The 23,228-nt window shown below is 36.2% G+C and overlaps 1 protein-coding gene across 1 annotated transcript in view; it reads right to left on the bottom strand.

Annotated features, from left to right (window-relative positions):
• LOC134530022 (uncharacterized) overlaps positions 1 to 23,228 on the bottom strand; it is a 231,586-nt gene that overhangs the window by 154,364 nt on the left and 53,994 nt on the right. The window lies entirely within an intron of this gene.

Here is a 23,228-nt window from a genome sequence, read left to right as displayed (position 1 = left end):
TCACCATTGCGCCTTGTTACGTCCCCTGATGATCACAAAAATGACTATATACGGGTCCGCCACTTGGTTGAAAGAACCGAAAAAGTGAGCTCTGCGCATGCGTGGAATTTGGACTGCAACAAGGTATACCCGCACCAGTGGTTTTTTCCGTGTGATTGGCGTCCGTCTGCGAGAGAAGTCGTTGCCTTATTTGGCCGAGCCATTCAAGACGCGTTTGCTTCCGCGGTCTGAATTACTGTGATTGGTGTTGTTACAATCGACATGTACCTGGAAGAAACTCACCCAATCACGAAACACAGACGATGCTACAATGTTTTAAGTTTCAGCTGGTCTCAAAATATTTTCGCGAAATCTACATGGCCCTACAGATAGGTCACGGATAGGACACCAAAATCCGTTCCCTAAGAACAAGGGACTGTCCATGTTCTATCGCGCATTACAAAAAAGGGTTAGGGTTCACGTGCAACATATAATCAACAACCAAACCCGTTATTTTTGTGTCTTTGAATACCTGCCTGGGGTTCCGTAAAGCGTTTCGAAATCAACTCCGCTCGTTGGCTACCAGCGCGATCGGCCAGGATAATGTCTCAGATGTTCCGAAGCTGAATTTGAAATGAACCAGCGAAAACTTCTTAAAGAAAAAAAGTTAACTGTTACGTTAAATTACGAATTAACTAACTGAAGTCGTTTGCAAGCCAGTACTAGAAAAAGACAATTTAATAAAGAAACCTTAATGTCATCGAAATGCAGGTTGAGTCGGAATTCGACATAAAAACTTCAGCTGCAGGTTCGCCATCAAAATATCAGCTGAAAACTAAAATACGACATACCTGAAGTTCTCCGTAATGGTGGAATTCATATTTGAATTTGGTGCTTAACAACGTTTTATTTTTGCAAATAATAGAGAAAGTGTTAAGATAAAACTCTGGCTTTTGGATAATATTTAATTGAACAAATTTTCACAACCACCACATAACTTTTCACGGTTATAAAATGATTTCTTTGTGATATCTGGGGATAACTCGTCAGGGAAATGTATGGACGGCATGGAAAATAACTCCAAAATTTTCAAGCATAAATATCCTTCTATCACTGTTGCTCAGTCAACAGTGTTTTTAAACAACTTGTGGTTTACAATGTTTGTAAAAAAAACCATCATTGCGTCGCTTTGCGAATGACAGTAGGGGCAATGGTACAACTTGCAAGAGCTGTCAACTCTGAGACGAGTTACGTGACACGAGCTGTAACAGTAGACGGTTCAGGAAACTAAACCTACACGCACGCACGTAAAAGTCACAACGCTGATCCCTTCCTCACCCCGCTGGTACTCTTTCTAACCGTTATTGTTCGGTTCTTCACCAAGCTGTTACCGCGAAGGTCGTCCGTTGCAAGAAAGCAGGAGCGCCGAGGATGGTCAGGTCGTAACACAAGAGATCGTATCTGCTCCATTCCCCTTCCTGTGCGTGTTTCTATCCGTGCTTGTTTATGTCGCACGTCCGTCTGTTCTCTGCTCGAACCTCGCGGGAGAAGTTCACGGGCGTGGAAAACAAGGATTCGGGCGAAGAGAGGAGAGAAGAAAATAAATGTTTTTTTTTTATTATTATTGTGGTGTGAGGAATGGGGAGGAAGAGAACGCGAGGAAAGGGCGAACAAAAAAAAAAGAAGGCTTCCAATAAACTGGTTTTGAGCCTGCAGGTTACGATCGACGGATGGGAAAACGCGGTTACGACTGTTCGGGTATTTATCGTTTACATTTCGAGAGCGTTCGAAAAACGAAATATTTAGAACTTTATGGCCTTTCAAAACTGAATTACACGTTGTTCAAACACTCCAGCAGTGGTAAGGAAAACATCCGTGAGGCGTTTTATGTCAAAAATGTCGCAGGGAAATAAGGGTTTTAAGCACATGGTATGATATTTCATCGAATAAATGATACTCATATAAAGATAGAGTAGTATCCCTTACCTTAGTTTTGAGCTTCAAATATGGACCATTGCATTGCATAACTGTATGAGACGAAAATAATTCTGTACCTTATTTGGAGTACTTGCGATGCGCAAAAAAAAACCTGTTTATTTGATATCATTGTTAGATCGATAAACAATCGCATTTACATACCGGTACTACCTAACATCTTAAAACGCCACACACGATCATACCATAACTCTAATTCGAAGCTGGTACCTATTTCGCATATTATATTAACTGGCTCTAGGGTTGGCCTGAAATTTCAAATTTATAAATTATGTTTTGTGTGGTTATATGTTAAATTATAACATTTACTCTACTGAAAGGGGGGAAAAAACCGTTGGCTGTAAAGGACTGTTTTTCAGTGTTATTAACTATGCTAATAAGAAATTAAAAATCAAGTTCAACACAACCGTTTTTGTAGTCTTCAATGTTGAGTTTTTTCTGCAATAGAAATAACATTAAGAATATAACCTCTACTTTGTGATAACTGTTAAAAGATAACCTTCATGTCAAACGTAATTAACACTAACCAATTAATTACGTTTATTTACAAAACAGAGGTAGGTCAATTATAATTTCAGCAAATTGTCTCCGTAAACAGTGCGCTAATTCCCAAACAGTAGGAAGGGCTGCGTTGAATAAGCTCGCTCACCCATAACACGATACATGTGCTGTTTCAAAACCACACCTGTCGCACTCAATGCTCGAGAGAGTGCGTGCGGATGTTTTAATGCAACATTGTTACTTTAATGTGGTCAGACACATGTACCAATGATGTTTTTATTTTTATATACATTGTTTTCCACTGTGTATTACGAACCTCCTCAACCTCTCGACCTAGCCGTGCGCTCTCCAGTAACATGCCGCGAATGGAAATGTCGAATCTATTTCCCGGTTCTCGGAATCCTTGTTGGGCACTGTTAACAGTGTCAGGCATGTAAAAGAACCATCTTATCTTCTAACCGGGACTATGCCCTCACGGGATCAGATGCCTGGGGGAGTTTGATGTATTTATGCGGTGTGAACATGATAATTGTGTATTACGAAAGTTTATTTTTATACATGTAATTAATTTTAAAGTGCGATACGTAATTTTTGCAAACGCAGCTAACTTTAAAAATACTGAAAACAATTTATTTGTTTGCTGAACACTTTGCTCTGAACATGAAATGCCGATCCGTAAGGAGCAAGACAAATCAAGAACGACTGGAAATTCTTAAAATATCGGTGCAGGCGTAAAACTGCTCAGTAAAATATATCATGTTTTTTACTGCAGGAGTAAATAAACGCTTCTGGGAGCAAGAAGGAAGATGCGATGCACGTATTTCCACAAGCATCCAAGGCGATTTATCAACCCCACAGGAAGAGGACAGTGATACATCGAGCACCGGGCGACAATCATGCACACCAACTGCACACTATAATCTTTTTTTATGGAACATAAATGTTCATGTAAACTTACAGATATTTGTAAATTTTGTACATTTGCATGGAAACAACTGCATCGCTACAAAATAGTTTTCGCAGTAATACTGGGTTCGGTTTTTTCCCCCTGGGTATTTATGCTTGGTGTTGTTCCAGTTACCTCCAATAGTTAAAGTTATTTGTAAACCGTTCCCTGAATGGCTTTCCAGTATTAACTGCACACGTTCATATGCATAATGAAAATAAAAAATTGATTAAATATCAGATATACTTTTGCGTGCTTTTGAAAAAAATATAGCTGAATGAAACATCAATTAAAATTTAAAATTATGCGCCAAATTTCGTAAGAAGTACTCAGTATTATCTCGAAAAACGTACAAAAATTAAATAACCAAAGCCATGCGTTTGGCACATTTAATATATCTTTCTTTTAGCATTACAAACTATTTCTTGGCAACTTTTTTTTCCAAACGAATCTTTTGTAAAAGTACAGAATTTTTTCTTCTTCTGTGCACCATGTATGTGTATATAATATATAATACTAGGTTATAAGTTTGAAGCTAACTAAAAAATTGTGAAGAGGTCAAGTGATGGGAAAAATTATGAAAAATATCTAAGCACACTACATTGTAAACAAACCTGTGTAACTGAACTGTCATCTTTATGACACGAATTCCAAAAATTACATAAATTTTAAAAGCTGTATTGGATTGTATTTAAAAGCACATATATAACTTTTATTTGCATGTGGCCCTTTTTATGTAGCCTAATATTCATCCTGTGAAAATTTCGTTGCATGTTGCGCGCGCATCGTATAAATTCACTCTCATATTTTCATAACGCGCCTAAAGAAGTAAAACTAAAAAAAAATGGTTGTCTGTAAAGTCGGTTTACGGATGATAGTTTAACGTGACAACGTCATAACAAAATATTGATGAAAGTATTGCATACTTTTACGAATAAAATTGAACAATTTTTATTGAATTATCACTATTTTGTAAGGATATAAGAAGGAGTGAAATGAAACCTACAACTTAATTGATAAATTTACTTTTATTTGCACTCATTAATCCAAATATGTTTATTACTTAAACGAACAGATTATTTTAACGTTTATACATGTTTGCTATTTAATTTCTTCCAATCTGTGTTATTCTGTTAAGGATAGGACGATGATAGGAAAAGTAGGAAACAAATGGGAGTGTTTCAAGTTTAATGTGCCTCGAAAAAGTCAAATCGATGGTTCCAATCGAGTGGAAGAGAGATAGATACGGCGCATACGTACAATGAGCGTAACGGGACACAGCGAAACGGAACAATGTGCGTAACGGGTCACTTTTTCGTGCGTGCAGCAGGCGTTCATCGATTTATTAGACGTTGTCACGTCAAAAAATCGATTATTAACAAAGGGTTATTTCTGGTCGCGGTACTTACTTGGTGGGTTCCGCCCTCGCACGAAATGCAGAGTTAGGCTCGGGCGGGCTGTGGTGTGAGGGGAAGAATAGAGCTCGTTACGATACAGCCGCTGGGTATTTAGCGCGACGAGCAGTTCCTCTGGAAGTCTGGACGAGAACTGGAGTGAGGAGTGAACTTCGCTCCCCGTGCGAAATAACCTTCGCTTCAAGGTGGCGGAAAAATCCACGAGTTGATGTAGGAGGCTAAATGTCACTGTCCTCTGTTAAGAGGGTGGGATAGTTCGCGTTGTACATGAATGACGAGAGTATAAAAACAATACTATAATCTGAACGACTCGACCGAATTCGATGGTGTTGGTTTTGTCGGCTAGATATTTTCATTTCGGAGACCAATAAGTACAGAACTAGTCAATCGAGTGTAAAGCTAAAAAAAATAATAATAAGAGCTTGTAACAAAAACATTTAAACAATTGGCTGTAGACTATAAAGTCACATAAGAAAAGCATCTATAATAAGCAAATCTTAGAAACTAAATATATTCCATTTTAAGCTAATTTTAACTTATTTAAACATTCTATTACGCAATTGAAAAGGAAAATCGTAAAATATATTCCTTTTAAAGAGTTAGTTATTATGATGAATTTTCGTATGAGTTTATAGTAATATAAAGCCATTTTTTTTCAAGCCGTTAATTTATTACAAACCGTTTGCAGTTTGTTTTTAACTATACGCTGTATTGATTATTTATGTTCATCCAGATCTCTGTAATGAGAATATTAGCCGACAAAACCAACCCCATCGAATTCTGTCAAAGTCGTTCAGATTCTCATATTGTTTTTATATTTCAAAACACATCTGTTGATATATCTATCCTCACGTTGTGGCCTTAAAATGAAATATTAATTTCCGTATCCTGTTAAACATAGCATACTTAAGTATTTACTGTGGAGTATTTGTTTTTATGGAATGTAACGTTTTAATATATTATTTTGGTGTTATTGAACCACTTGTAAGAGATGTTCATAATATTGGGAGAAAGTCTGGTGTGGTGACACACACGCACATGCTCGCGTGTACACGCACAGCTATAACCAGAGAGCCTGAAATTTCGCGGATTCTTCTGGCCTCAGGATAGAATTCAAAGTTATAGGTGTGCTCGACCCATGTTTACTTTCCCATTGGTTGATTTCTTAGCGAGAACATTTTTATCCTTGTTATTTGGCACTACCTGATTCGCTTACTTATCTCCTATAGCTGGGCATCATTGGTTCACGGTCGTAGAGGGGCGTGTCCAAACAACTGCGGGCCAATCACGAACACAGCGCGAGAGTGTGGAGGTTTGCATTCTAGCGAAATTTCCGGGTCTCTAGCTATAACTGTAGTTAGTCTCTGGTGTGTCCGCTGCGGTCTGTGTCTCGCCGTAGCGCGCCGTCACGACGGGCAACTGTGGCGCTGCTGTGGCTCGGAGCTCCGCGCGTCCCTCGTCGCCGCAAGCCCCGTCCACGGCCCTCGAGGGTCAACCTTATCGCCGGCCCCTCGCCGCGAGTAAACACTACCCCACCCTGCCCGTCTTCCCTGCTCCTGTGGCCGCGCGGCGGCGGCGGCCATCTTGTGATGTTTCGCCTAGAATATTCTCGTGTGAAAGCCGCGCGGCCTCGGAGAGACCTTCGTGGTATCTCTGCGACGTCCAGACTTCGCCCCCGCTTTCTGCTCTCTCTCTCTCTCTCTCTCTCTCTCGACCGAACGGTCTGACCTCCCGCCAGATAGCTGATCGACCCTGGAGCGGTGGCCGGAAAGGGAGAATGGTTGGACCCAACTCCCCCCCCCCCCCCCCCAAACTGGAAGTTTGGTTCGGATGTAAGCGTTGTGACGGTTTCATCCAGGGTAATCCAGGGTTGTTAGACGTGCCATTATCAAGGTACTCGTACCACAATAGGGTCTCTTGCACACCGTGTACAACAACGAAGCAGGTCGTGGTTTTGATAATCCATCGTTGTTTGTATGACCGACGTTAATTAACAGGTAAAAAAAATATGTATGTTTATTATTTTATATGAATATAGTGGATGTCTGCATTAGAACATTTATGACGATTAGCTAACGGTTAATGCAAATCAAACGGTAAATTAAAATTTGTAAAAATTGTAACATCATTGCGTGACACTGCACCATTCATTTGAATCTCCTGTCCTGTGCCGCGGTGAGACGCGACGCCAGCACTGCGGCGGCGAAAATCTCAACTACGTTGCGCGAGTTTACTTGCATACTCGGTTGCGTCAGGATTCCTGACATGATGACCGTTAGGCCATTCACGTAAGCTAAGTATTTAGATAGTGCTTCCAACTACAGCCACAAATCAATCAGGGAATCAATTGAAAAAAATAAACTCCGCACTAAAATCAACAGAGAAGATGGGGTACAGATTAAGTAATATCTTGAATTCTTTAAATCACCATAGTTATTAACGGTCACCATCAAAAATTAGCCACTGTCAAGGCTGCTGCATTCAAACAGCAGGCTCATCCTGATTGGTCAGACCTTTCTCCCAATCACGTCCATCCACAGGGACCAGTCACAGCTCGGCTGTGACTTGCCCTATGTGAATACTGTGTTATTAATCGCTCTTATAGATGGCTACTCCAAGGCTTGCCGAAACGTCGGCCACGCCATCATTCCCACGGTCGTGGCCTCAAACCAGAAGCCAAAAAAGTAGTGACGTTAATAATTATTTTCCTTATGTTTAAAATTAACTCCTTTTGAAAAATCTCTAAAAACAGTATGATTTAAAACAATAGTAAGCACTGTTATTTTTAAGTAGAGGAAAAGGTACTATGTCTTTCTGTACTGTATTGCGAGCAAATAACTGTAGCTAAGATTAAGAAGAACGTTTTTTTTATTTATATTTATCATCTTTGTGGAGTCTATGAAATTGTGCCTAATACATACAAATCTAGACTTAAAATGAGAAGTTACTTAGAAAAAGTTTTATTTCTTCACATCTATTTTCTAATGTATTATTGTGACTGTTTATGTTGTGATTTAAAGGTGTTATATACTTAGTTTAATATAAAAATACGTTTATCATATTTATCCCTACCTGTCTCTTGGTTTTTAAATTCCACAGTCGAAGTTGTATACTTAATATATTTTACACATCGCCACTTACAACAGTAATAATATTTTACTCTTAGAGATTTTTAAACTTAACAATAATAGTTTTATCAAATAAACAATTTTGTTTTCAAATTAAAAAGTAATTAGTTTTCAATGTGACTTAGGATATAATAATGTTTACATAGTATTTCATCTAAATAGAAGCAATGTTTTTGAGTTGTTAGGTACCAAGAATTCCACAAAGAGAAACCGTAAAGACAAAATTGTCCCCCCAAAATTTGCTTTCACTCTATACTTTAGTGATTGATATGGACTGAATACAGGTCTACATAATTTAAAAAAATTTGTTTATTGAAAATATTGGTGGTATAAATAGTGTTTATAAACAATTTTTAAGTGTATTTATGTAAGTGAGATTTTGTTTCCGTATGAATAATAATATTTTAATATAAGTTATTATTTAATAAATAATTAAAATTAATAGATTTTAATAGACATTCAGCATATTTATTGATTTTCATTATTAATTATCATTCATACAGAATATTTCACTAAATTATATGATTAATTTTATACATGTGTTAGTTTTAATATTGAATACTGAGTATTTGTTTCATTTTTTAAATTTGTATGATATTATACTTTACCAGTTGTATGATTATAATATCACTCCACCAGTGTTTCTATTATTTTATTTCTATTAATTATTTGCATGCAAAATTAAATTTAATTTTTTTACTACGTTAAGTAAGTATAACTTCTAAATCGCGTGCATAAGTAAATGAACCTTTTTTTTTAAAATTTACGGTGCGTGTTTGCTTGACTAATTTTTTTATTTTTCACTTAGAAAATCTACATATTCTAATTTTACTTTGGCAAAACGAATAGTTACGTCACAGTTATAAAATTCAATGTTCAACTATAACTCTATAAATGTATGCCAAAACTGATTTATAGTAAATTAAAAATGAAGCGTTTGTAAACTGCTTTAAGCGTGAAGGTACGCCGATAAAATTAATTTATAGTCAGTCTAATGAAGTAAGGATATTTTGAATATTACATTTACAATCGCATACTAAAAAATACGAATGAACTATATCGTTTCCGTAATAGTCAAATTTTACTTATCAAAATTTAAAAAAAAAATTACTGTACGTGAAAAATAAAATAAAAATTTATAAGGATCTTAAAGATTTCGTCAGGATTGAGGATGACATTTTACAGCCAACTCATTGATATTATTTATTTAGTTATTGACACAATGATAAAACATTAATTTGATTTAAAACTAGGGCCATCTTCATTAAATATTAATACGTCAAAAGACCACAATGTTACGTTGCCAAATCCTCTCACATTGTGTTTCATTCACAACAATGATAAGAAAATGCCAAGTAATGAATATTGTTGTAAATTAAATGGGAGATGAGATGCTAGCGTTGTTGAGTGACGAAGCAAGTAATTCTAATTAGGTATAGCTAGGGACCGGAAAAATTCACGGGTTCAATGACCTCCAGGATGAACTCCATAGTTCTACGTACGCTCGGTCAAATGTCACCCACCCATTGGCTGCTGTCTTGTGAGACGTCCCAACATAGCAGCCTGTGATTCGTATAAAGCTTTGATTGGGTGTTTCTCATTGGCCCAAAGTCCTCCAGGTGAGTTTTGAGCCAACAGCAGAGGCAGCACAGGTATAACTATTTATATTTTAGCTTATCGCGAAATGAATTCGCGAATTTTTCCGGTTTCTAGGTATAGCACTAGAAAAGCTAACTCATAAATAGGGACTGGGAAAATTCGCGGTTTCAATGACCACTAGGATAGACTCCGCGATTCTCTATGTACTCAGGCAACTATCACCTGGTCATTGGCTACCGACTCGGAACACCTGTTTACTGCGATTCTTATGATTCGATACTTCTTTTGTTGAGTGTTTGTCATTGGCTCAGAGTCCTTCATGTAAACTGCGGTCCAATCACTGACGCAGCAAGCTAAACGAGTTTGGATTCCAGCCTGTCTCGAAAGTAATCCGCGAATTTTTCCGGTCTCTACTCATAATGGACGGACCACAGTCCGATGTAGGTGTCCGTTTGACACAGCGACGCCCGTCTATGCGCGCGCGAGACTTAGCCACGTCTTCTCTCAAGACCGCGTAGGGCGAAGGCCATACGGAGGCGTAAGTCCACGGAGCGTGTATGTGAGAGTGCAACACTGTTGTCGAAGTCACTCTAGATAACCACATAAATGGAGACCGGAAAAATTCGCGTATTCATTTGGCGATACGCCAGAAGTCAAATACACATACCTTTTAGATTATTTTGCTATTGGCTTGCTGTTCATGTGTACGAATCTCAACCAGTTATAAACCCTCAACCAAAGAAGGATCGAATCACAGACAAACAAGCAGAGACGACTCAAAAGCCAGCAGCCAATGAACTGGCGTTATTTGCTCAAGTGTACAGGGGAATGTGCAGTCTTTCCTGGAGGCCATTGAAACCGCGAATTTTTCCGGTCCCTAACACATAAAGCCTAAAGCGGCCCATACGTGCGTGAGTCTGGCTCGCAGCTCAGATTAGGATACTTTTGACAAACAAACGATACGAACGTATGTACTGCGAACTTCGCTCGTAAATTTCAGTATTCGAGAAAAGTTTGTCCCAAGCATGTTGCAGCTGCAGTGATCTCCCTAGGCGAATATTGAGTCTTCGAAGGTGTAGGGTTGGGAAAGAAAAAGAGGGGGGGGGGGGGGGGGGGGTTGGACGAGCCTCACCAACGGTACGCGTCACAGCCTCGGCCTCTCATTATATTCTGATTTTTGTCCTTGATTTCCTAGTTTTACTATTAGTTAAGGGCTATATCTGTAAACTTCAGTACAACCCTTGCACCTGCATTACCGCAAGAATGAATGCACATTTTGTTGTTGACGTGACAACGTCTAATAAATCGATGAACGCCGGCTGCACGCACGAAAAAGTGTCCCGTTACGCACATTGTTCTGTTACGCTGTGACCCGTTACGCTCATTGTACGCTTGCACCGCATCTATCTCTCTTCCACTCGATTGGCCTATGCGTCCGAGGAGAAGAAAGACAGCGGCAGCACACAACTTACATCTACACGTGAACTGTTTCATCGACTGTTTATAAAGTGAAGTGAAAAGTTAATGTGGTTTTCATTGCTTATTACAAGAACAATTTCGGCAATAAAGGTTCATTATTCTTGCATTTTAAAAATCTGATTACTAGTATAATTTCAAGTATTTATTATTTTATTATTAAAATAAAAATGATTCAATTTTATTCATAAAAGTAGGCAATCATTTCATCAATGTTTTGTTATGACGTCACGTTAAACTATCGTCAGTAAACCGACTTTACAGACAACCAATTTTTTTTAAACAGATATTTACCAAGTATAATACGACTAAGTATAATACGACTGGTATAAAAAGTCTTTCAAATATTCGTAATTATCATCTTTTTTGCGACTTTGTACACAATTTATATTTTAACTTAATGAATATATGTTGAAAAATAATAATGACACACAACAAGAACAGAGAAAGAATATTTTTGAAATTAAAAAAAAAATGCATTAAATAATACCTAGCGGTAATAGCACTAGCGGTAAAATTGAAAAAAATAAAAAATAAATAACATGACGTGCGAATACACTTCTTCAGAGGCCTCACTGAGTCCGACGCACTAGATAGACTCGTACGTATCTGGACCGCTTTATGCTAGAAGTTTGTTTAGTATCTTGCAAGAAACTGTGAATTATTCTCTTCGTTATTTTTACTTCCGTATTTTACTTTATTTTTTTTACAGTTATTTAAATTTATATTATTTTTACTTTTCCGTATCATTCAATGAATTACATAAAATTAAATGATAATAATAAACACAATTAAGAATATTAGGGATTTGGGCACCTTGTATTATGGTTAACCTAACCTAGTGATCATTAATGAAAAACACAAAATTGACGTTAGTCATAACAATAAAAATCGATGTTTATTTTATAATAAATATTTGACATGTTTAACATACCTACATACATGACCTGAGTCACAGCTTTCTCAAGAAACCAAAAAAAAAAAAAAAAATTATATATATATATATTATTTCAAACATCAGTTCTGTCGCGGTGGGCACATGCACACAAAAGTTCATCAATTATCAAATTTCAATTTCTGTAAATATGTTTATTGAATGGCTCCAGCTAGTCAGGCACGAAACCCTGACTCCCAAGACCACCGAACCTGTGTGTGCCAGTTCGTTGATATTGGCGTTTAAATTCAATAAAATTACTGAAGACATGTTACTCTCTAATTACGCGAGAGACTTTAAGAATGTTCGCTAGGACGTAATAACCGACGTACGGCGTTAACGTCACTGAATATTAATGCAGCCGGCCATACCTGAATCCTGGTATAAGGCATAAAACTTCTAAGCCTTATATTTCACGGTAAATTCATTCCCCTACGCTGCATCCATTTACCGACGTAAACGGTAATTAAATCTTACGTTTAGCTACAGCTTCGTAGCTACAATCGACGCTGATCTGCTGAAAATAGCAGAATTCCACACGGGAATTAATGCTGAATTACACCATCTTCCCGGCGTCAGAATACTCTCTTTTTTCATATATTTAAATTTAGAATTGTCGGACTCGCAAACCAATACAAAAATCGACGCTAGGCGTCTTTGTCCCAATCGGCCAATCAGAATGTAATGCTGCACGGAATTTCGAACACAACGGAGCGTTGTTTATTTGATGCGTCGTCATGGCAACGTACGAAGCTGCTGGCGCTCGTGACCACGCCAAACAAAACACTGCCGAAAGTCCGGAAAACGAAACGGAACGAAAAAAATGAACACCATAATAGTTGCAGTGAACCTGTATCTACCGTAGTAGGTATTACAAAACTCGCTAGGGAGAATCTTAATGCAGGTCATCATTAAGGGGCCTCCCTAGTAAAAATGTTTAGCGCGTTGGACCACTGGCCACGTGCTACGGCCAGTGGTTGGGCGTGGCGATATACCTGAGCCTGTCGCCTGCGCCGCGGTGGAGGGGGGAGAGGGCGTTTCAGCGAGGGGGGCGGAATAATGGGAGGGTTGTCATTGTGTGGACTTATACCTGCGTTATCTGCGAACAAGATCGTGGCAAGAAAGGTGACTGTTTTTCCCTTTCGCTACATTCAACCAAAAGATAATGTTCTCATATTGCCTTGCTTGCTTCCTGACAGTGTTTATTAACTTGAAACATTAAATTAGTGTTGCGATCCAGTCCATATCCATTAAATGCAAACAATCGTCAATTCTGTTTAAAACATTTATTTTTATTTTTTAATTATGTTCTACATAATTAATAGATTTACATACATTACAAAAAATTGTCACCAAAAATTGATGCGTTAGCTTGTGTTTTTTTAGAAAAAAAATTGTAAAAATTGTTATAATTAAAAAAAAATTTACAACATTATACTTTAGAACTGACATTTGTGTGATGAATGGTTTTGCACGAACATTATGCTTTCATTCATAAAAGTCTTCCGCACCGCGACGAGAAATCACGTCCTACTAATAGATTGAGTAATAAAACTGGGAATAAAATGATGAAAATAATATTAAATATTTTTACTCTTAGACACAAATCAACTTTTGAAATCGCAATAACGACAAACAAATTTTTAACTTACTTCCTGAAGAAAAAGTGCATGTCAAACTCACTTTAAAATTCTGTAGAGAAAAAAATGTCAGGAACAAACAAGTGATCCCACCAACGACACATCGTCAACTTTGTATTCTAGGGTTCACGTCGTATTTAGTTACACTAAATATTACAGCATATTATTATTTTCTGGCACTTATTACATGTTTAGCATTTTATTTTTTTAATATTTTTTAATGACTTTAACGTTGCATAATATGATGAATAAATATACACGAATGAACTGGAATCCCGTTCCGAGTTACATACAGACTGTTTACGAGCAGTGTAAATTTCTTAGCTGTTGCAACAGCGGCCTACAGGTGGATTCAGACTGCAGGCTTAGTCAGTCATGCTGAATCCACCTGAGTTCAGATTTTATCGAAGACAAGTGCGGGTGGTATGTAAGAACTCAGTGTGCACTGACTGTTGTGCTCAAGGTGTCAGTGAAATGTATAGCTGGAATCACGGGCGAAAATCTGTAGGATTCCCTTGAGGCCCGCGCGATAACGTGAAGATTTTGCAAATCCAAGCGGGCCCCCTCCGATGGGCTTTTTTTTTCATTTCAGGGAGGTTCGGGCCACCCTGAGATTCTCCCCTCCTCTCGGAATGTACACATGCAGCTGGAATTAATTTTTAGCCAAGTACGTCATTTGGTGCTGTATTTAGGCTGTCAAAGAAGATACGAAACATGGCTGCTTTGATAATAATTGACGATAACTCCTTTTTATTGTGAAATAGTAGTCTACCCATCTACAACGAAATCCCTACATATACCACCACTACTGTTGGGGATTTTCTATACAAACTATGAAAATAATTTTGGTTTCGTCACTGTCACTAGCTATTATTGTATCATACGAAAACATGTTTGTTTTGTGTATTAATTTACGGTATTCATCTCTGTCAAAAAAAAATCCTTTTCGATAATAAAGTGTAAGCAAGGTAGAATATAAGGCTAATTTTAAAATAAAAATTGAATAAAGTATTTTTTGCTTGCAGTAGTTCAAATTTTTGAATTAATTTTGTTGTTTGTTAAAAAAAACCTTCTAAAATCAAAGAAACTACCTACTTCCTAAATAGATAAATAGCGGTTTAAGAGTTCACACGCTTTTATAAATATTTAAACGCCAACATTTCAAATGTAGGTTTCACATAATGATAAAATCTTATCTATTTTCATGGTTACGCCTAATGGAAATAATACACAACAATTCGTCATAAATGTTTTTTATGCTTTTAATAACTACTCTACACATGAGCAAATTTCGATATACATAAAACTAAGGAACTCTGCATTAAATTTTAAATCTGTGTACGACACTAACAGAAATTGAAGCATAAAATAACATTTTTATTTTTTGATTAATAAGTATTTCATCAACGTGAGCTATGCTTTCATCTCAATGAAGCCACGCTACATAGAGGAAGTGCACATGTATTCAGTCATAACAACAGACCCTGCGGATCACCGAGTAAACTAATGAATAGAATTCATAGCATTACCAGGGTTTTAAGACATATTTTCGCTTCTACTCAATCGCAACATCTCACTTAGCATGTATAATGATATTGTTTCAGTAAACATAACATAAGACATATTCGCCCCATGTACAGTAGAGGAAACTAAAATGTTTGGAACACTGTAAACTAATTGTATTGTCATTTCTGTAGTCGCTCGAAGCGGCAAACTATGTATTATTGTTCAATAAAACAAAATATTGAAACAAACAAACAATAACATTACGTTCAGACAATTCGTTTCGTAAAGTGAATGTAATAAAATACACAAGACAGTTTCTTATAAATACACACACCATTACCAAAACACAATCCCATAAAAATCATATAATATTCCATGTCGACTTAAAATTATTATCTATTATTCACCATGATAATTTCTTGCGGGTAGCCAGCAGCAAAGGGACACAATTTTTATTCATTTAATTAACTTTGACCAATCTTGTAAAACCTGGCATGAGCAAAGTAAGCTAATTCACAATTTTATTTTGCGTCACAATATTAAACATCAACTAGTAATGAATTAAGAGTTTGCTTCGCTTGGTAGAACATCGAATATAGTCATCTCCAGGTATTAAACTGAATTTTGAAAGAGGGACTCAAGTTTCTGAACAAGTTGTTGACTTTCCTGATGATCCATCGACAGTTCGTAAACGGTCTCATCGTCGGGATGTCGATCTTGGGACCTTTTTCCTCACCATAGACCCGTGGTCTGTTCTACCATTCGCACAGCTATCCCAACCTATACAAATAGCCGAGTGCTACTACTCCCGTTGCTTCTATCATGGAGCTCGCCCGCAGTCGTACTTCCCTATCCAGTCTGCGTAATACACGCGTCCTACCTGCTAGCCGCCAAGAACGCGTCCATTTGTGAAAAAGCCTCACCCGCTAACAAATACTAACTCATTAATTATAATATGCAAAACATAAAAACATTACATATGCGATAAAACAAAATTTGCTGCTGTCATAAGCCGAAGAAAAAGAATCAAGTTGAAATACCTATAACATAGACAGATAAATCTAAAATAGAGTTATCGATAGTAATGTATGTCATATTACACTAAATACGTGTTCTTACTAACAACCGAATTTAAAAATAATATAAATTACTTTTTTTTCTTTTTCAACCATAACCGCATAGACGAAACAATAATTTTGATAAAACATTTTGTATAACTATACGACAGGACTAAAAGTACATTGTACGTAATAAGTATTTGCTTATAGGAATTAATGCTGCAGAATATACTAATAGATTCAAATGCATAGAATTTAATATATTTTAGAATTTATTTGGCAATATGCATGTACAAAAGATTGAATTTGAAATGAATTATCTGTTTTTAACCACAAATATAATTTTATCATTTCTCACTTTCATTCAAACTTCAGAGTGTCATTTTCAACAACAAAATAGCCACAACTTCACTTAAAAATATTTTAACTTGATACTTATATTGTATAACTTTTGATGAAATTAAATGTTAAGAGTTTTATTTAAGTTCGAAAGGAAACATAAATATTACGTTCAAAATAAATAACAAACGTTTTGTCTAGTTAGGAGTTCCGCGTCATGCAAATAAAGGAAAGTTAAACTTTTCAGTATACGGCTGCAATAATTATAAAGGAAAATGCTATTTATTCATTACATTTAATTCCCGTTTGAAGAAGAATAAATCGAAAAGTGCTATACCGAAAGTATAAAGTTGAAGTTCAATATTGCTTGTCAAGTAAGTTCAAGATCAAAATAAAAAAGAAGAAAATTTGTTTTCTTGAATATATTTTTTTCAGAAAAGTATACATACATACAATATTTTTTAAAACTAAAATAAACGTTTTTAGTCCTTGAGTATAAATTTACTGAAATATTTTTTTAGTTAATTAATTTTTTCATGCGAAGAAATATTTAATTGTTAAAATCACGAGAACATAATTTATTACGTTTATGTATTCTAAAGCTTATGTTAAAGATCGACTATATGCTATTCAATTTGCCCAAGAATTTTACTGCAATAGGAGAGCATTGCAAAAACACAATTTAACTAATAGGTAGGCCTATTATCACAATAAGTTATGTTCATAAACTATATTAAAGGGAAACAAATATTTATTATTTAATGATATGCAACTTTTTCCTTTGAGGTAAAAATTGAGGTATATTTAATGTAATAAGTAAATCCTCTCATAAAATTTACTGAAACTAATATTCTTCATTGTCCGTCATATTATGATTCCAAACAGTTCAAATCAACTGAAACATGAAATAAAATAGTAAGGTTAACCATGAGGTGTGGAAGAAATTAGAGAGTGCTTTGTAAAAAGTGTTAAAAACTTCTTATGAAATATTGTAATTATTATGTTCGTACATAATGTAATAAAAAATTCAATACATGAAATTCAACACATGGGTACTTTGTATTGCAAGTTATTAAACATACCTATATTTTAAAAACACATGTGCGTATCTAAGTCGAATTGTTATGTAATACATGATGAACAATAACTTCCCTTCCAAATAACTTTCACCCAAAGATAAGGCCGCGGACAAATTATACACACTGGTCGCACGAGGAGCTGAAATAAGTCTTATAAGAAAGCCGGCCGGAGTAATTCTTTTCAAGCCAAAGCTGAAAGTAATGGATGTTGTTTGTCTAAATCAGGCAGTGAAATTACATACAAGTTTACAGAATAGCCATATAAGATCTTTGACGCTTCTTATCCCGTCAGTGGACTGTACGCGAAGAACCAACTGCATCATGGCCCGCCGCCAGTTATATACTTACGTATGAATACACTTGTAAACGATGGTTTGTATACTTATGTAGGTTGCCGACATCGATAGGTATTCTTTGGCAGCTCGATGTGGATTCATTCGAACACGTTTGCGCTAAACACGACATATTTTTACATAAGAGTGACATCGCGCACTGAAAAAAGTTGCAGGTCTGTAACGCAACAGTGATGCAAATATTACATAGTTCGAACATTTTCTGGAGCACGACATTCACTTTAGGTAATGCTAAGCTACTTGATAGGTACACTTTACCCGCTTTAAAAGTGATAGCTTAAAAAAAAGTGTACATGGAAGCAGACTCAGCCATATGTTTATTGCTGTTGTGTTTGTCATAAACCTAATAAGTTCAATACGGCCTGTAAGTAGAACCCATGTTTTTTTACGACTTGTGTACAAGCTGTGGTTGTAAAGCGAATTTATATTCTTAGTTAACAAACGTCTATCATAACAAATTTGGAATAAGGCTACCTTAATTTTTTTTCTAGAACGAAAATATCTGGAAATAAAAATCAAGGAAAAAAGCATGAAAGATTACGGATTTTTTTTCCAACAACAAATAATTTATGGTTTAACTGCTTTGTGTACTATATAAAAACATAACAAGATTTCAAAATTTTACATTTTTTTTTTTACTATCCGTTGTTTTAACTCATAAATATTTAAGTTGATTGCCAACGTCACGAGTGTACAATAATTTATGTCACACTGCTCCGGGTTGCAGGTAAAGTAACAGGCGTGAAATTTGATTAGAAACGCGTTCTATTAATTCAGGCCCTTTAATTGGGCGTGACGGACCATGTGCCAAATATGTAACAATTATAAGTAGGTGAAGTATTAAACAAAAAGAACTTGAATGCAAAATAATGCATCTAAAAAAAATAATTTGCAAGGTTCTTTCATGGATGTTGTAATGTATGGGCAATATTTACTTAATTTTTGTTTTTGGATAAATTAATTGTGGTTTGTAAAATTTTAATAATTTTGTATAATTGCTGTAAAAAATTTATTTCCTGTCCTTATTAATTAATCGAGCTGTAGAATAAGTTTATCTGAAAATTTACGTCATCTTCATTAAACATTGCCACTATTTATACTTTTTAACTTCCAAATGGTTTTTGAATTTTGTAATTAATAACGTACCATCCATAATTACATATGTGAGCGATCGGTCACTGACCTCATCTTCAATACTCCTCGTGACTCCTGCGCCAGGAGGAACATATATATACTCCTGACTAGCTTATTTAATATAGATCTTCCCTTGTTTTTAATTTTTATTTATCATTCCATGAACATTTTTAAAACAGAGAAGACCATCAGATATATATCTAACCAAAAAGCATAGAAAAATAACATTTAGTTTTCAAAATATTATTTTTCTTTTAGTTTAAGATACATTTTATATAAACCTACATTTTTAAGTATGAAAACTTTTGTAAATAGTTAACCATTTGGTTAATACCAGTACAAATTTTTCTTCAGCGTTGTAAGATGTGTAAGATCATTTTGGAAAACTAAAATAATTAAAAAAAAATATTGGGTAGTATAATAATTGTTTTTTGAATATTTATTAAAAATAGAAGGAAAACACTGAAGTGTATATTCATGTTAAAAGTTAAATAAATTTTTTGTCGAATTAGCTAGCGAGACTGTAAAGCCACCAATAAATAGTTTGTAGGACAACTTTCAATGTGTTGATTGATTAGTTTCAATACTTTATTTCGTAATACATGATCTAGTATGGTAAGCTTTAGGATATTTGTAGTTTAAACAAAAGCAATGTTTTAGAGATACACGAATATAGTCACAGAGTAAGTCGAGCACATGGTACTGTGGCGAGGCACACTAAAAGCAATTCTGAGAATTTCTTTCGGTCATGGGATTATCTTTTACCGGTGCCGGTTGTGGGTTGTCTCCCTCTCACGCACGCACACACACACAGGTAGCCTGCCTCCCCTCCGGGCACGGGTTCCCTCCCGCGCTACCTGAGCTGTGGGCTGCGAGCTGGCTTCGCCGAGCGGCAGCACGAGACGGTGGAAAACTTTCAAGATTTGCAGAAATTGCGGAAAAGATATCTCGGAATTCAAAGCGATGACGATATGTTTTAAATACATGAATTTCTTCAGAAAAAAATTACATTTTTTTCTAGACTTGTACTTTTTTTCTGTCATTCTCCTAAGCAGTATAAAATGGCCCCAAAGTTGGACAAGTTGGTGATTTTTTATTTCATATTTTGATAGAAAAAAACATAAATGTAAAAGTATACAGACAGTTCGTGTAGTATCTTCTCGTGGGTGAAAAATTTTCAGATTCGTAGTGTCGATCAATAAAGTCCCATCATTATTTAAAAAACATAGTGTTCCGCTAACTTCTGAAGCTACTAGGGAGGCCCCTTAAGCGAAGACTGTTAAACCAACATGAAAAAAAAAACAATCTGGAATTGGCCTTGAACTACGTTATAATCATAAACGTTTTGATATCCAAAAAAATAAAGCGTAAGAGGTGACTTAAATTAACAATATGACTAGCTGGACTGCGCACATTATCGCCGTAACTTCTTACCCTACGGCGGAGACCTGCAAGTAATAACTTGATGTAAGCTTTTGGACATGCGCCATTGCTAAGCGCATGTATGTCTGTAGAAGAAAACTACAAAAACCAAAAGACAAAAAAAAAAAACACAAATAGTAGTATACAAATGGGCATTCGGAAACAGGCTTTAAGGCTGTGGATTGTGATTGTCGATCCGCCATCTTGGATTGTGACGTCACGGCGGCCATCTTGGATGACCTTGACCTTGACCTTTGACCTTGACCTGGAATTTGATCCTCAAAAATCGCCAAAAATGACCAAAATTGGGCAAAAATTGCCCAAAATTCCTCAAAAATCGCCAAAATTTACATTTCTGTGATAAAAATTCCGCCAAAAATTCTCAAATAATTCCACAATTTAAAAATCAGGATTTCGAAAATCCTCAAAAGTCGCTTTGCCCTAGAAAAAACGAAAACTCCTAAAAGCGGCTTAAAACTCCTAAGAGCTAGCCGCTTATAAGCCGCCGACCTTGAAAATAAGGATGTCATGGCAGCCATATTGGATGATGACGTCACCGTTGCATTTTTCGTTACGGCCGCCATCTTTAAAATTTAGACGCCATCTTGAAAATCCGTAATTTTAATGCTAGAGATTCGGGAAAAAATTTAAAAATCATTAAAAAAATTAACTAATCGAATTAAATAATAAAAAATCCTTAAAACCACCGTTGCACTTTTTCGTGACGGCCACCATCTTGAAATCACCCACTGGAGGTCACCATCTTGTATTCGTCCGCTAGAGTGTGCTGATACCATGTTGGTATAATTATCTGGTCACCATACCTTTGTCCTCAACTGTTGACATTGAACTTTGACCTTGACCTGAAATTCGACCTTGAACTTTGACCTTGACCTTGAACTTTGACCTTGACCTTGAACTTTGACCTTGACCTTGAAATTTGACATTGACCTTGAAATTTGACCTTGCCCTTGAAATTTGACCGTGACATTGAAATTTGACTTTGTCCTTGAAATTTGACTTTGTCCTTGAAATTTGACTTTGTCCTTGTCGACCATCATGGATCCGACATTTTATGTTCAGTACATGCTACCAGGAGCTACCACCTGCCGGAGTACTCCATCTTGTGTGTGTACTTGTATTATGGAGTACATTTCCATCTGGATAATTTTAATCTAACCCGCTACAGTGCAGTAATCATTTATTACCGCGGTGCCCCCGCCATCTTGAAATTCGACCGCCATCTTGAAATCATGTAATAATGTAGCTAGAAAAGCGTGAAAAAATCCAAAATTCATTCAATAAATCACTCATTAACTTACATATTGATTCGATTCGCTTCAGTCCTTGGTTCGATCCCTGAATGATGCAAAACATTTAATTTTATATAAAAAATAATAATTTCAATAAACCATGTTCAAAATTCTTAAAGAGACTTTAAATCCTCTACTACCATCATCCTATCAGACATCAAGACCACCATATTGGAAATTCATAATTGTAATGCTAGAGATTCGTGAAAAAGTTCAAAATTCATTAAATAAATTTGTAATCTATATACTGATTGATTAAATCGACTAAGGTCCTTGGTTCGATCCCTGGCCGATACAAATCAACTTTAATTTTAAAAAAGTACCAGAAAAGTGTAAGGTTCGAGAAATAAAACACCTCAAAGACTTTTACAAACATAATATTTATTACACAATTTCTATCATACTACAGAATCACTTGCGAAAGCCAGCAATCTTATAAACATTTAGCCCTGCATAGACCTGCATCGACTACTTCTTAGCTCCAAATGGCTCCAAATGCTCCAAACAGCCTTCAAATGGCTCCAACAGCTCCAACAACCTACAAATGCTTGACAGCTCCAAATGGCTCCAAATGCTTCAAAAGGCTCCAAATGCTCCAACAGCTCCAAAAAAAGGCTCCAAATGCTCCAATAACCACCAAATGCTTAAAACAGCTCCAAATGGCTCCAAATGCTCCAAACGGCCTCCAAATGCTTGACAGCCTCCAAATGCTTGACAGCTCCAAATGGCTCCAAATGCTCCAAACGGCTCCAAATGCTCCTAATGTCTCCAAATGGCTCCAAATGCTCCAAACGGCTCCAAATGCTCCAAATGTCTCCAAATGGCTCCAAATGCTCCAAACGGCTCCAAATGATCCAAATGTCTCCAAAAGGCTCCAAATGCTTCAAAAGGCTCCAAATGCTCCAAAAGGCCTCCAAATGCTCCAAACGGCTCCAAATGCTCCAAATGGCTCCAACAGCTCCAAAAGGCTCCAAATGCTTCAAAAGGCTCCAATTGTTCCAAGAGCTCCATCTTCAATTGATTCCAACTGATTCCAATTACTTTTCTTATCGAACTTGGCATGATTACTAACATGTCTTTATTAGTATACATTTTGACTGGCAGTGGTAACGTATTTTGCACCTTTAAGTTATAAGTTTTATTTAGAAATCGGATTTCGATAAATGGTAGATACCATTTGGAAAGAAAATATATTAATTTATCTTCAAGTTTATACACATACATTTAATTTAAGCCATTATTGTATGTAGCCAGCTTCCCTCAGTTCTTTGAGTATGAAGGATATTTCTTTAATGTTCGAATAGTTTCCTGCACAAAGCGATCCATGTAGTAGTCGTAGCCTGTCAACCAATATGTTAGGATCTTCCCATGAGGTATAATCAAACTCTTCTGCTGCGTTCATCATCCTTGC

This window comes from Bacillus rossius, chromosome 3 (genome assembly GCF_032445375.1).
Source record: "Bacillus rossius redtenbacheri isolate Brsri chromosome 3, Brsri_v3, whole genome shotgun sequence".
Classification (NCBI taxonomy): Eukaryota; Metazoa; Arthropoda; class Insecta; order Phasmatodea; family Bacillidae; genus Bacillus; species Bacillus rossius.
This window is presented reverse-complemented; position numbering and strand designations above follow the sequence as displayed.